Consider the following 15,537-nt stretch of genomic DNA (forward strand, 5'->3'; position numbering starts at 1 on the left):
AAACTTTACTGTATTGAAGGTTAGCAGCCTCCTTACTTTTATATCTTGCTAGTCTAACTCATATTGAAATCACTAAATGTCATTCCACTAGATGACAAACTTGAAAATTTAACGCCATGCCTGCTACAGGTAAACCCAAAAAACAATTTCTATGAATAACATTTAACTGTATTTACATGATTACATGCGGTACTTGACATATTAAATATATAGGACAGACTAAAAACAATCTTAACTTTCGAATCAATAACCATAGAGCTCAAATCAAAAAATTCAACGCACAAAAAAATAACATTAAAATAAGTACACCATCACAACTTAATACAGCAGAATTAGAACACTTTAAACACCATGACTTCAACTCTATTCAACTTCAGATACTAGATATAATACCCAATCACAAAACACGAATTTTTCAGGAATCTCTCTATATACTAAAACAACGTTAACTTTATCCATATGGACTTAACACTTATGTACATAGTCATAGAGATACTTCTAAGAAGTCTATTTTCAGCCAATTTAAACTCTACAGCATCAAAACGCAGAGAGGAAAAAGAGGATGCAAAATAAAAAATAATGCGAGATTTTTATCCACTTTGGATACACTTGCATTGAAAAAACAATTGAAATGTTTTTTTGACTCAGACTGTTTTCCCAAGAAACTTCTCAACTGGTTACACTCCTGTACTAATAAATTCCTTATCAAACTAAAAAAATTCATTCAAGAAAGCTACGACGACATACAAATCATTAAAGACATGATTCTTGATTTTAGTCTTTTCAGACTCTCTAATAGTCTCACTCAACGCAAAATTTATTTTAAAGTCAATTTTCTGCATCCGCAGTTTGACAATATTCATTTCTCAAGAATCATCAGAGATTGTAAAGATTACTTCCCCGCAGTTGACACTATACCAATGATTGCATTTAAATATCAAAGGACCTTAAGCAACTTGCTTACTAACCACCATGAAATAGATGAAACTGCAGAATGACATTGTAAGACACCAATTTACAGCAATTACGTAGATTCTCATCACCAGCACATAATTACTGGCAACCTGAATATCATACAAAACCATCAACTAAAAACACTAATGAGTTATGGTACAAAATTTAGACCAGTCAGAAACATGACTACAAATTACTGTTACAAGACTTTCGAAAACAACATCAACGAATTTATAGTTAAAGCAAGCTATCAACTGAATTTTCCCATAGATACCTTCTTAAAATGGAAAGCTAAAATTCTTCAACGCATATCCACAGAAATCAGTCACCTCAAATTTAAAAGTACACTGAACTGGTCGCAACTTACATCTGATATTAGTAAATTAAAACAGCTTTTTACTATTACAAAAATAGATAAAGCAACTAATAACTTTAGCATTATATGAAAACAATTCTACACTGAGATTATTCATAAAGAACTTCTCAACGCAACTACTTATCAATCAGCCAACCTTACAGAAACATCTATAATAAACAGGATTAAAACTTTTCATAAGAAACTCAATATTACTTTCAATGCAAACTACAACAGATTTACTAATCTTTATGCGATTCCCAAATTCCATAAAACACCATTAAAATTTAGATTTATAGCTAATGGAACTAATAATTACAAGAAAAATATAGACTATTATTTTTCAATTCAGCTTAATAAAATCTGTAAATTTATTTTCAATGATTGTAACACTAATCATAACTATTGCTGGATCATTCATAATAACACTCCTGTCATTAATACCATTCATACCATTAACATCCAAAACATTAACTGCTATGATTTTGAAAACTTATATACCTCACTTCCTCTAGAAGAAATCTATACCAGTCTACTTGATCTACCAAAACTTTTCCCTAATATACTCAATATCATGACTCTTGACAAATGGAAAACCTACCTAAAATGCACACTTTTTCATAACTACATCAAGTTTCAAAATCAACTTTTTAAACAAGTCAGAGGATTGCCAATGGGCTTACATTCCAGCACCTCGATCTGTAATATCTTTTTATTTGTCAAAGAATTTAACTTCCAAAAAAATCTACAACCACAAGAGTTAAATTACTACAAACACACCTACAGATTTATTGATGACCTTATTATAATTAATAATTTTGGTAAAATTGAAAACTCCGACATTTATCCGAATTGTCTTAAACTTAATAAAACTAATAATTCACAAAATAGCATAGACATTTTAGATCTTCAAATCATTAACTACAAAAAAATTTTACTTTTTGACAAAACAAGAAACTTCAATTTCAATACTAACAAATTAATAAATTGGAACTCCAACATATCCAAAAAAGTAATTAACAATACTATAATTAATCAAATACAACGAATTAAAACTATATGCACAGATACAATAGATTTACAACGCGAAATTTTGATCCTTATCAAAATTCTCAAAAATAATCTAATTCCCTTTCAATTTATCAACCATTGCCTTAAAAGAGCAGGCGTTAAATACTCACTCTAAATCATTTAACTGATAGGGATATGATAATTTATTCCTAAACCTGAGAAGGCGGTATAAGTTGGATGACTGTCAGTTGAAAGATTTGTATATAGTGTAATTACTCAATTGTATATATTGTAAAAAGCTAATTGTCTTCAGACATATACTGTTACTATACTGTTACTAAAAAAATGGGCCTATTTCCTGCCTTTAGACTGTCTACTAGCTCTTGGATAGCGAAAATGCCTTTTTCCTTTCTTAAATTCTTAATCATTGCGACACGACAATTAGCCAGAAATTAATTAATTTCCATTCACTAGTATTTTTAAAAAAATCTTAACAGACGGTCTCTCTCAGATAAGAACTCCACAAAATACATCCCTCAAGAATTCCAAGTCCCACCCACTACCATAAATTTCTTCACCCAAGTCTTGCCGACTGATATAATTCAAAGCCCCTACTGCCGCTAAGAATTTTCGGACACCCTACACTTCTGAGTCAGACACGAAGAGAACACACTGCCAACTCCCCAATAGAGAGAATGTAAGTTACTTAATACCTTTCTGGCCTTTATATCTTCATGTACATTCACTGATCTTATTTATATTATTTTCTATTTTATTTTTATATTATTTTTATGTTCTCTTTGATTTGTTTTTGCAAAGTTTGCATTATTTATCTTTTTTATAATCTTCTATGTTTATTTCAACTTTACTTTGATTTCGATTTCATAATGACAATTTCCAATGTTTAATTTCTACAAATAATGTAGTACTCAAATACATAAAGATGATAGTGTCGGGGACGATTACTCGAGTTTTACAAGATTTCTCTACAGTAATTGATTTTTACTCCAAATTGAATTGACTAAAATGCTTCATGAGAATCAGTTCTTTGAGTAACAACTATTCGCGGAAATATTTGGCCTGACTAGAATTGCCGGTTTGGCTTTAATTTATAACTGGAGTAAAGACGAAACACTTTCATATTCACGTATTTCTATCAATTATTGATCATTGAACGGGAGTTGGTTTGTTCCCCTTGAAAAGTCAACTAATTTCCGATCAATGACAATAATTACATGTTTTAATTTTTACTTTTACAATTGTAATATTATTCTTCGTGATGATTTAACTCCAGTCCCCGTTAAAACATTATTAACATTTTGCTTTCAAATTACTTCAAAACATCTTTCAAAATATAACTTACCAGTATGGATGCACACTTTTAAAATAATTCTACTTTAATTAAACTTAGGAGATAATATAATCAATTAATCAATACGGTTTAGGAAATAAATTATTATTAACTAACTTTGCAGCAATTGCGCAAGTAATAATAACTTGTATTCGCACTAAATGGATTTAAGTTCATACAACATTTGATATGCTAAATAGCAGCTATTAGCGCTATTTATCTCTTACCTAATGTACCCACTTTATATATTATCTCCAACCTTTTTAAGTTTTAAAGTTCTTATACAAAAACTTTACTGTATTGAAGGTTAGCAGCCTCCTTACTTTTATATCTTGCTAGTCTAACTCATATTGAAATCACTAAATGTCATTCCACTAGATGACAAACTTGAAAATTTAACGCCATGCCTGCTACAGGTAAACCCAAAAAACAATTTCTATGAAAAACATTTAACTGTATTTACATGATTACATGCGGTACTTGACATATTAAATATATAAGACAGACTAAAAACAATCTTAACTTTCGAATCAATAACCATAGAGCTCAAATCAAATAATTCAACGCACAAAAAAATAACATTAAAATAAGTACACCATCACAACTTAATACAGCAGAATTAGAACACTTTAAACACCATGACTTCAACTCTATTCAACTTCAGATACTAGATATAATACCCAATCACAAAACACGAATTTTTCAGGAATCTCTCTATATACTAAAACAACGTTCACTTTATCCATATGGACTTAACACTTATATACATAGTCATAGAGATACTTCTAAGAAGTCTATTTTCAGCCAATTTAAACTCTACAGCATCAAAACGCAGAGAGGAAAAAGAGGAAGCAAAATAAAAAATAATGCGAGATTTTTATCCACTTTGGATACACTTGCATTGAAAAAACAATTGAAATGATTTTTTGACTCAGACTGTTTTCCCAAGAAACTTCTCAACTGGTTACACTCCTGTACTAATAAATTCCTTATCAAACTAAAAAAATTCATTCAAGAAAGCTACGACGACATACAAATCATTAAAGACATGATTCTTGATTTTAGTCTTTTCAGACTCTCTAATAGTCTCACTCAACGCAAAATTTATTTTAAAGTCAATTTTCTGCATCCGCAGTTTGACAATATTCATTTCTCAAGAATCATCAGAGATTGTAAAGATTACTTCCCCGCAGTTGACACTATACCAATGATTGCATTTAAATATCAAAGGACCTTAAGCAACTTGCTTACTAACCACCATGAAATAGATGAAACTGCAGAATGACATTGTAAGACACCAATTTACAGCAATTACGTAGATTCTCATCACCAGCACATAATTACTGGCAACCTGAATATCATACAAAACCATCAACTAAAAACACTAATGAGTTATGGTACAAAATTTAGACCAGTCAGAAACATGACTACAAATTACTGTTACAAGACTTTCGAAAACAACATCAACGAATTTATAGTTAAAGCAAGCTATCAACTGAATTTTCCCATAGATACCTTCTTAAAATGGAAAGCTAAAATTCTTCAACGCATATCCACAGAAATCAGTCACCTCAAATTTAAAAGTACACTGAACTGGTCGCAACTTACATCTGATATTAGTAAATTAAAACAGCTTTTTACTATTACAAAAATAGATAAAGCAACTAATGACTTTAGCATTATATGAAAACAATTCTACACTGAGATTATTCATAAAGAACTTCTCAACGCAACTACTTATCAATCAGCCAACCTTACAGAAACATCTATAATAAACAGGATTAAAACTTTTCATAAGAAACTCAATATTACTTTCAATGCAAACTACAACAGATTTACTAATCTTTATGCGATTCCCAAATTCCATAAAACACCATTAAAATTTAGATTTATAGCTAATGGAACTAATAATTACAAGAAAAATATAGACTATTATTTTTCAATTCAGCTTAATAAAATCTGTAAATTTATTTTCAATGATTGTAACACTAATCATAACTATTGCTGGATCATTCATAATAACACTCCTGTCATTAATACCATTCATACCATTAACATCCAAAACATTAACTGCTATGATTTTGAAAACTTATATACCTCACTTCCTCTAGAAGAAATATATACCAGTCTACTTGATCTACCAAAACTTTTCCCTAATATACTCAATATCATGACTCTTGACAAATGGAAAACCTACCTAAAATGCACACTTTTTCATAACTACATCAAGTTTCAAAATCAACTTTTTAAACAAGTCAGAGGATTGCCAATGGGCTTACATTCCAGCACCTCGATCTGTAATATCTTTTTATTTGTCAAAGAATTTAACTTCCAAAAAAATCTACAACCACAAGAGTTAAATTACTACAAACACACCTACAGATTTATTGATGACCTTATTACAATTAATAATTTTGGTAAAATTGAAAACTCCGACATTTATCCGAATTGTCTTAAACTTAATAAAACTAATAATTCACAAAATAGCATAGACTTTCTAGATCTTCAAATCATTAACTACAAAAAAATTTTACTTTTTGACAAAACAGGAAACTTCAATTTCAATACTAACAAATTAATAAATTGGAACTCCAACATATCCAAAAAAGTAATTAACAATACTATAATTAATCAAATACAACGAATTAAAACTATATGCACAGATACAATAGATTTACAACGCGAAATTTTGATCCTTATCAAAATTCTCAAAAATAATCTAATTCCCTTTCAATTTATCAACCATTGCCTTAAAAGAGCAGGCGTTAAATACTCACTCTAAATCATTTAACTGATAGGGATATGATAATTTATTCCTAAACCTGAGAAGGCGGTATAAGTTGGATGACTGTCAGTTGAAAGATTTGTATATAGTGTAATTACTCAATTGTATATATTGTAAAAAGCTAATTGTCTTCAGACATATACTGTTACTATACTGTTACTAAAAAAATGGGCCTATTTCCTGCCTTTAGACTGTCTACTAGCTCTTGGATAGCGAAAATGCCTTTTTCCTTTCTTAAATTCTTAATCATTGCGACACGACAATTAGCCAGAAATTAATTAATTTCCATTCACTAGTATTTTTAAAAAAATCTTAACAGACGGTCTCTCTCAGATAAGAACTCCACAAAATACATCCCTCAAGAATTCCAAGTCCCACCCACTACCATAAATTTCTTCACCCAAGTCTTGCCGACTGATATAATTCAAAGCCCCTACTGCCGCTAAGAATTTTCGGACACCCTACACTTCTGAGTCAGACACGAAGAGAACACACTGCCAACTCCCCAATAGAAAGAATGTAAGTTACTTAATACCTTTCTGGCCTTTATATCTTCATGTACATTCACTGATCTTATTTATATTATTTTCTATTTTATTTTTATATTATTTTTATGTTCTCTTTGAATTGTTTTTGCAAAGTTTGCATTATTTATCTTTTTTATAATCTTCTATGTTTATTTCAACTTTACTTTGATTTCGATTTCATAATGACAATTTCCAATGTTTAATTTCTACAAATAATGTAGTACTCAAATACATAAAGATGATAGTGTCGGGGACGATTACTCGAGTTTTACAAGATTTCTCTACAGTAATTGATTTTTACTCCAAATTGAATTGACTAAAATGCTTCATGAGAATCAGTTCTTTGAGTAACAACTATTCGCGGAAATATTTGGCCTGACTAGAATTGCCGGTTTGGCTTTAATTTATAACTGGAGTAAAGACGAAACACTTTCATATTCACGTATTTCTATCAATTATTGATCATTGAACGGGAGTTGGTTTGTTCCCCTTGAAAAGTCAACTAATTTCCGATCAATGACAATAATTACATGTTTTAATTTTTACTTTTACAATTGTAATATTATTCTTCGTGATGATTTAACTCCAGTCCCCGTTAAAACATTATTAACATTTTGCTTTCAAATTACTTCAAAACATCTTTCAAAATATAACTTACCAGTATGGATGCACACTTTTAAAATAATTCTACTTTAATTAAACTTAGGAGATAATATAATCAATTAATCAATACGGTTTAGGAAATAAATTATTATTAACTAACTTTGCAGCAATTGCGCAAGTAATAATAACTTGTATTCGCACTAAATGGATTTAAGTTCATACAACATTTGATATGCTAAATAGCAGCTATTAGCGCTATTTATCTCTTACCTAATGTACCCACTTTATATATTATTTCCAACCTTTTTAAGTTTTAAAGTTCTTATACAAAAACTTTACTGTATTGAAGGTTAGCAGCCTCCTTACTTTTATATCTTGCTAGTCTAACTCATATTGAAATCACTAAATGTCATTCCACTAGATGACAAACTTGAAAATTTAACGCCATGCCTGCTACAGGTAAACCCAAAAAACAATTTCTATGAAAAACATTTAACTGTATTTACATGATTACATGCGGTACTTGACATATTAAATATATAAGACAGACTAAAAACAATCTTAACTTTCGAATCAATAACCATAGAGCTCAAATCAAATAATTCAACGCACAAAAAAATAACATTAAAATAAGTACACCATCACAACTTAATACAGCAGAATTAGAACACATTAAACACCATGACTTCAACTCTATTCAACTTCAGATACTAGATATAATACCCAATCACAAAACACGAATTTTTCAGGAATCTCTCTATATACTAAAACAACGTTCACTTTATCCATATGGACTTAACACTTATATACATAGTCATAGAGATACTTCTAAGAAGTCTATTTTCAGCCAATTTAAACTCTACAGCATCAAAACGCAGAGAGGAAAAAGAGGAAGCAAAATAAAAAATAATGCGAGATTTTTATCCACTTTGGATACACTTGCATTGAAAAAACAATTGAAATGTTTTTTTGACTCAGACTGTTTTCCCAAGAAACTTCTCAACTGGTTACACTCCTGTACTAATAAATTCCTTATCAAACTAAAAAAATTCATTCAAGAAAGCTACGACGACATACAAATCATTAAAGACATGATTCTTGATTTTAGTCTTTTCAGACTCTCTAATAGTCTCACTCAACGCAAAATTTATTTTAAAGTCAATTTTCTGCATCCGCAGTTTGACAATATTCATTTCTCAAGAATCATCAGAGATTGTAAAGATTACTTCCCCGCAGTTGACACTATACCAATGATTGCATTTAAATATCAAAGGACCTTAAGCAACTTGCTTACTAACCACCATGAAATAGATGAAACTGCAGAATGACATTGTAAGACACCAATTTACAGCAATTACGTAGATTCTCATCACCAGCACATAATTACTGGCAACCTGAATATCATACAAAACCATCAACTAAAAACACTAATGAGTTATGGTACAAAATTTAGACCAGTCAGAAACATGACTACAAACTGTTACAAGACTTTCGAAAACAACATCAACGAATTTATAGTTAAAGCAAGCTATCAACTGAATTTTCCCATAGATACCTTCTTAAAATGGAAAGCTAAAATTCTTCAACGCATATCCACAGAAATCAGTCACCTCAAATTTAAAAGTACACTGAACTGGTCGCAACTTACATCTGATATTAGTAAATTAAAACAGCTTTTTACTATTACAAAAATAGATAAAGCAACTAATGACTTTAGCATTATATGAAAACAATTCTACACTGAGATTATTCATAAAGAACTTCTCAACGCAACTACTTATCAATCAGCCAACCTTACAGAAACATCTATAATAAACAGGATTAAAACTTTTCATAAGAAACTCAATATTACTTTCAATGCAAACTACAACAGATTTACTAATCTTTATGCGATTCCCAAATTCCATAAAACACCATTAAAATTTAGATTTATAGCTAATGGAACTAATAATTACAAGAAAAATATAGACTATTATTTTTCAATTCAGCTTAATAAAATCTGTAAATTTATTTTCAATGATTGTAACACTAATCATAACTATTGCTGGATCATTCATAATAACACTCCTGTCATTAATACCATTCATACCATTAACATCCAAAACATTAACTGCTATGATTTTGAAAACTTATATACCTCACTTCCTCTAGAAGAAATCTATACCAGTCTACTTGATCTACCAAAACTTTTCCCTAATATACTCAATATCATGACTCTTGACAAATGGAAAACCTACCTAAAATGCACACTTTTTCATAACTACATCAAGTTTCAAAATCAACTTTTTAAACAAGTCAGAGGATTGCCAATGGGCTTACATTCCAGCACCTCGATCTGTAATATCTTTTTATTTGTCAAAGAATTTAACTTCCAAAAAAATCTACAACCACAAGAGTTAAATTACTACAAACACACCTACAGATTTATTGATGACCTTATTACAATTAATAATTTTGGTAAAATTGAAAACTCCGACATTTATCTGAATTGTCTTAAACTTAATAAAACTAATAATTCACAAAATAGCATAGACTTTCTAGATCTTCAAATCATTAACTACAAAAAAATTTTACTTTTTGACAAAACAAGAAACTTCAATTTCAATACTAACAAATTAATAAATTGGAACTCCAACATATCCAAAAAAGTAATTAACAATACTATAATTAATCAAATACAACGAATTAAAACTATATGCACAGATACAATAGATTTACAACGCGAAATTTTGATCCTTATCAAAATTCTCAAAAATAATCTAATTCCCTTTCAATTTATCAACCATTGCCTTAAAAGAGCAGGCGTTAAATACTCACTCTAAATCATTTAACTGATAGGGATATGATAATTTATTCCTAAACCTGAGAAGGCGGTATAAGTTGGATGACTGTCAGTTGAAAGATTTGTATATAGTGTAATTACTCAATTGTATATATTGTAAAAAGCTAATTGTCTTCAGACATATACTGTTACTATACTGTTACTAAAAAAATGGGCCTATTTCCTGCCTTTAGACTGTCTACTAGCTCTTGGATAGCGAAAATGCCTTTTTCCTTTCTTAAATTCTTAATCATTGCGACACGACAATTAGCCAGAAATTAATTAATTTCCATTCACTAGTATTTTTAAAAAAATCTTAACAGACGGTCTCTCTCAGATAAGAACTCCACAAAATACATCCCTCAAGAATTCCAAGTCCCACCCTCTACCATAAATTTCTTCACCCAAGTCTTGCCGACTGATATAATTCAAAGCCCCTACTGCCGCTAAGAATTTTCGGACACCCTACACTTCTGAGTCAGACACGAAGAGAACACACTGCCAACTCCCCCACTAGAAAGAATGTAAGTTACTTAATACCTTTCTGGCCTTTATATCTTCATGTACATTCACTGATCTTATTTATATTATTTTCTATTTTATTTTTATATTATTTTTATGTTCTCTTTGATTTGTTTTTGCAAAGTTTGCATTATTTATCTTTTTTATAATCTTCTATGTTTATTTCAACTTTACTTTGATTTCGATTTCATAATGACAATTTCCAATGTTTAATTTCTACAAATAATGTAGTACTCAAATACATAAAGATGATAATGTCGGGGACGATTACTCGAGTTTTACAAGATTTCTCTACAGTAATTGATTTTTACTCCAAATTGAATTGACTAAAATGCTTCATGAGAATCAGTTCTTTGAGTAACAACTATTCGCGGAAATATTTGGCCTGACTAGAATTGCCGGTTTGGCTTTAATTTATAACTGGAGTAAAGACGAAACACTTTCATATTTACGTATTTCTATCAATTATTGATCATTGAACGGGAGTTGGTTTGTTCCCCTTGAAAAGTCAACTAATTTCCGATCAATGACAATAATTACATGTTTTAATTTTTACTTTTACAATTGTAATATTATTCTTCGTGATGATTTAACTCCAGTCCCCGTTAAAACATTATTAACATTTTGCTTTCAAATTACTTCAAAACATCTTTCAAAATATAACTTACCAGTATGGATGCACACTTTTAAAATAATTCTACTTTAATTAAACTTAGGAGATAATATAATCAATTAATCAATACGGTTTAGGAAATAAATTATTATTAACTAACTTTGCAGCAATTGCGCAAGTAATAATAACTTGTATTCGCACTAAATGGATTTAAGTTCATACAACATTTGATATGCTAAATAGCAGCTATTAGCGCTATTTATCTCTTACCTAATGTACCCACTTTATATATTATCTCCAACCTTTTTAAGTTTTAAAGTTCTTATACAAAAACTTTACTGTATTGAAGGTTAGCAGCCTCCTTACTTTTATATCTTGCTAGTTTAACTCATATTCAAATCACTAAATGTCATTCCACTAGATGACAAACTTGAAAATTTAACGCCATGCCTGCTACAGGTAAACCCAAAAAACAATTTCTATGAAAAACATTTAACTGTATTTACATGATTACATGCGGTACTTGACATATTAAATATATAGGACAGACTAAAAACAATCCTAACTTTCGAATCAATAACCATAGAGCTCAAATCAAATAATTCAACGCACAAAAAAATAACATTAAAATAAGTACACCATCACAACTTAATACAGCAGAATTAGAACACTTTAAACACCATGACTTCAACTCTATTCAACTTCAGATACTAGATATAATACCCAATCACAAAACACGAATTTTTCAGGAATCTCTCTATATACTAAAACAACGTTCACTTTATCCATATGGACTTAACACTTATATACATAGTCATAGAGATACTTCTAAGAAGTCTATTTTCAGCCAATTTAAACTCTACAGCATCAAAACGCAGAGAGGAAAAAGAGGAAGCAAAATAAAAAATAATGCGAGATTTTTATCCACTTTGGATACACTTGCATTGAAAAAACAATTGAAATGTTTTTTTGACTCAGACTGTTTTCCCAAGAAACTTCTCAACTGGTTACACTCCTGTACTAATAAATTCCTTATCAAACTAAAAAAATTCATTCAAGAAAGCTACGACGACATACAAATCATTAAAGACATGATTCTTGATTTTAGTCTTTTCAGACTCTCTAATAGTCTCACTCAACGCAAAATTTATTTTAAAGTCAATTTTCTGCATCCGCAGTTTGACAATATTCATTTCTCAAGAATCATCAGAGATTGTAAAGATTACTTCCCCGCAGTTGACACTATACCAATGATTGCATTTAAATATCAAAGGACCTTAAGCAACTTGCTTACTAACCACCATGAAATAGATGAAACTGCAGAATGACATTGTAAGACACCAATTTACAGCAATTACGTAGATTCTCATCACCAGCACATAATTACTGGCAACCTGAATATCATACAAAACCATCAACTAAAAAAACTAATGAGTTATGGTACAAAATTTAGACCAGTCAGAAACATGACTACAAATTACTGTTACAAGACTTTCGAAAACAACATCAACGAATTTATAGTTAAAGCAAGCTATCAACTGAATTTTCCCATAGATACCTTCTTAAAATGGAAAGCTAAAATTCTTCAACGCATATCCACAGAAATCAGTCACCTCAAATTTAAAAGTACACTGAACTGGTCGCAACTTACATCTGATATTAGTAAATTAAAACAGCTTTTTACTATTACAAAAATAGATAAAGCAACTAATAACTTTAGCATTATATGAAAACAATTCTACACTGAGATTATTCATAAAGAACTTCTCAACGCAACTACTTATCAATCAGCCAACCTTACAGAAACATCTATAATAAACAGGATTAAAACTTTTCATAAGAAACTCAATATTACTTTCAATGCAAACTACAACAGATTTACTAATCTTTATGCGATTCCCAAATTCCATAAAACACCATTAAAATTTAGATTTATAGCTAATGGAACTAATAATTACAAGAAAAATATAGACTATTATTTTTCAATTCAGCTTAATAAAATCTGTAAATTTATTTTCAATGATTGTAACACTAATCATAACTATTGCTGGATCATTCATAATAACACTCCTGTCATTACTACCATTCATACCATTAACATCCAAAACATTAACTGCTATGATTTTGAAAACTTATATACCTCACTTCCTCTAGAAGAAATCTATACCAGTCTACTTGATCTACCAAAACTTTTCCCTAATATACTCAATATCATGACTCTTGACAAATGGAAAACCTACCAAAAATGCACACTTTTTCATAACTACATCAAGTTTCAAAATCAACTTTTTAAACAAGTCAGAGGATTGCCAATGGGCTTACATTCCAGCACCTCGATCTGTAATATCTTTTTATTTGTCAAAGAATTTAACTTCCAAAAAAATCTACAACCACAAGAGTTAAATTACTACAAACACACCTACAGATTTATTGATGACCTTATTACAATTAATAATTTTGGTAAAATTGAAAACTCCGACATTTATCCGAATTGTCTTAAACTTAATAAAACTAATAATTCACAAAATAGCATAGACTTTCTAGATCTTCAAATCATTAACTACAAAAAAATTTTACTTTTTGACAAAACAAGAAACTTCAATTTCAATACTAACAAATTAATAAATTGGAACTCCAACATATCCAAAAACGTAATTAACAATACTATAATTAATCAAATACAACGAATTAAAACTATATGCACAGATACAATAGATTTACAACGCGAAATTTTGAGCCTTATCAAAATTCTCAAAAATAATCTAATTCCCTTTCAATTTATCAACCATTGCCTTAAAAGAGCAGGCGTTATATACTCACTCTAAATCATTTAACTGATAGGGATATGATAATTTATTCCTAAACCTGAGAAGGCGGTATAAGTTGGATGACTGTCAGTTGAAAGATTTGTATATAGTGTAATTACTCAATTGTATATATTGTAAAAAGCTAATTGTCTTCAGACATATACTGTTACTATACTGTTACTAAAAAAATGGGCCTATTTCCTGCCTTTAGACTGTCTACTAGCTCTTGGATAGCGAAAATGCCTTTTTCCTTTCTTAAATTCTTAATCATTGCGACACGACAATTAGCCAGAAATTAATTAATTTCCATTCACTAGTATTTTTAAAAAAATCTTAACAGACGGTCTCTCTCAGATAAGAACTACACAAAATACATCCCTCAAGAATTCCAAGTCCCACCCACTACCATAAATTTCTTCACCCAAGTCTTGCCGACTGACATAATTCAAAGCCCCTACTGCCGCTAAGAATTTTCGGACACCCTACACTTCTGAGTCAGACACGAAGAGAACACACTGCCAACTCCCCCACTAGAAAGAATGTAAGTTACTTAATACCTTTCTGGCCTTTATATCTTCATGTACATTCACTGATCTTATTTATATTATTTTCTATTTTATTTTTATATTATTTTTATATTATTTTTATGTTCTCTTTGATTTGTTTTTGCAAAGTTTGCATTATTTATCTTTTTTATAATCTTCTATGTTTATTTCAACTTTACTTTGATTTCGATTTCATAATGACAATTTCCAATGTTTAATTTCTACAAATAATATAGTACTCAAATACATAAAGATGATAGTGTCGGAGACGATTACTCGAGTTTTACAAGATTTCTCTACAGTAATTGATTTTTACTCCAAATTGAATTGACTAAAATGCTTCATGAGAATCAGTTCTTTGAGTAACAACTATTCGCGGAAATATTTGGCCTAACTAGAATTGCCGGTTTGGCTTTAATTTATAACTCGAGTAAAGACGAAACACTTTCATATTTACGTATTTCTATCAATTATTGATCATTGAACGGGAGTTGGTTTGTTCCCCTTGAAAAGTCAACTAATTTCCGATCAATGACAATAATTACATGTTTTAATTTTTACTTTTACAATTGTAATATTATTCTTCGTGATGATTTAACTCCAGTCCCCGTTAAAACATTATTAACATTTTGCTTTCAAATTA

The sequence above is a fragment of the Stegodyphus dumicola genome, chromosome X2 (genome assembly GCF_044657685.1).
Source record: "Stegodyphus dumicola isolate Sdum_Otavi_A_Nest chromosome X2, ASM4465768v1".
Lineage (NCBI taxonomy): Eukaryota > Metazoa > Arthropoda > Arachnida > Araneae > Eresidae > Stegodyphus > Stegodyphus dumicola.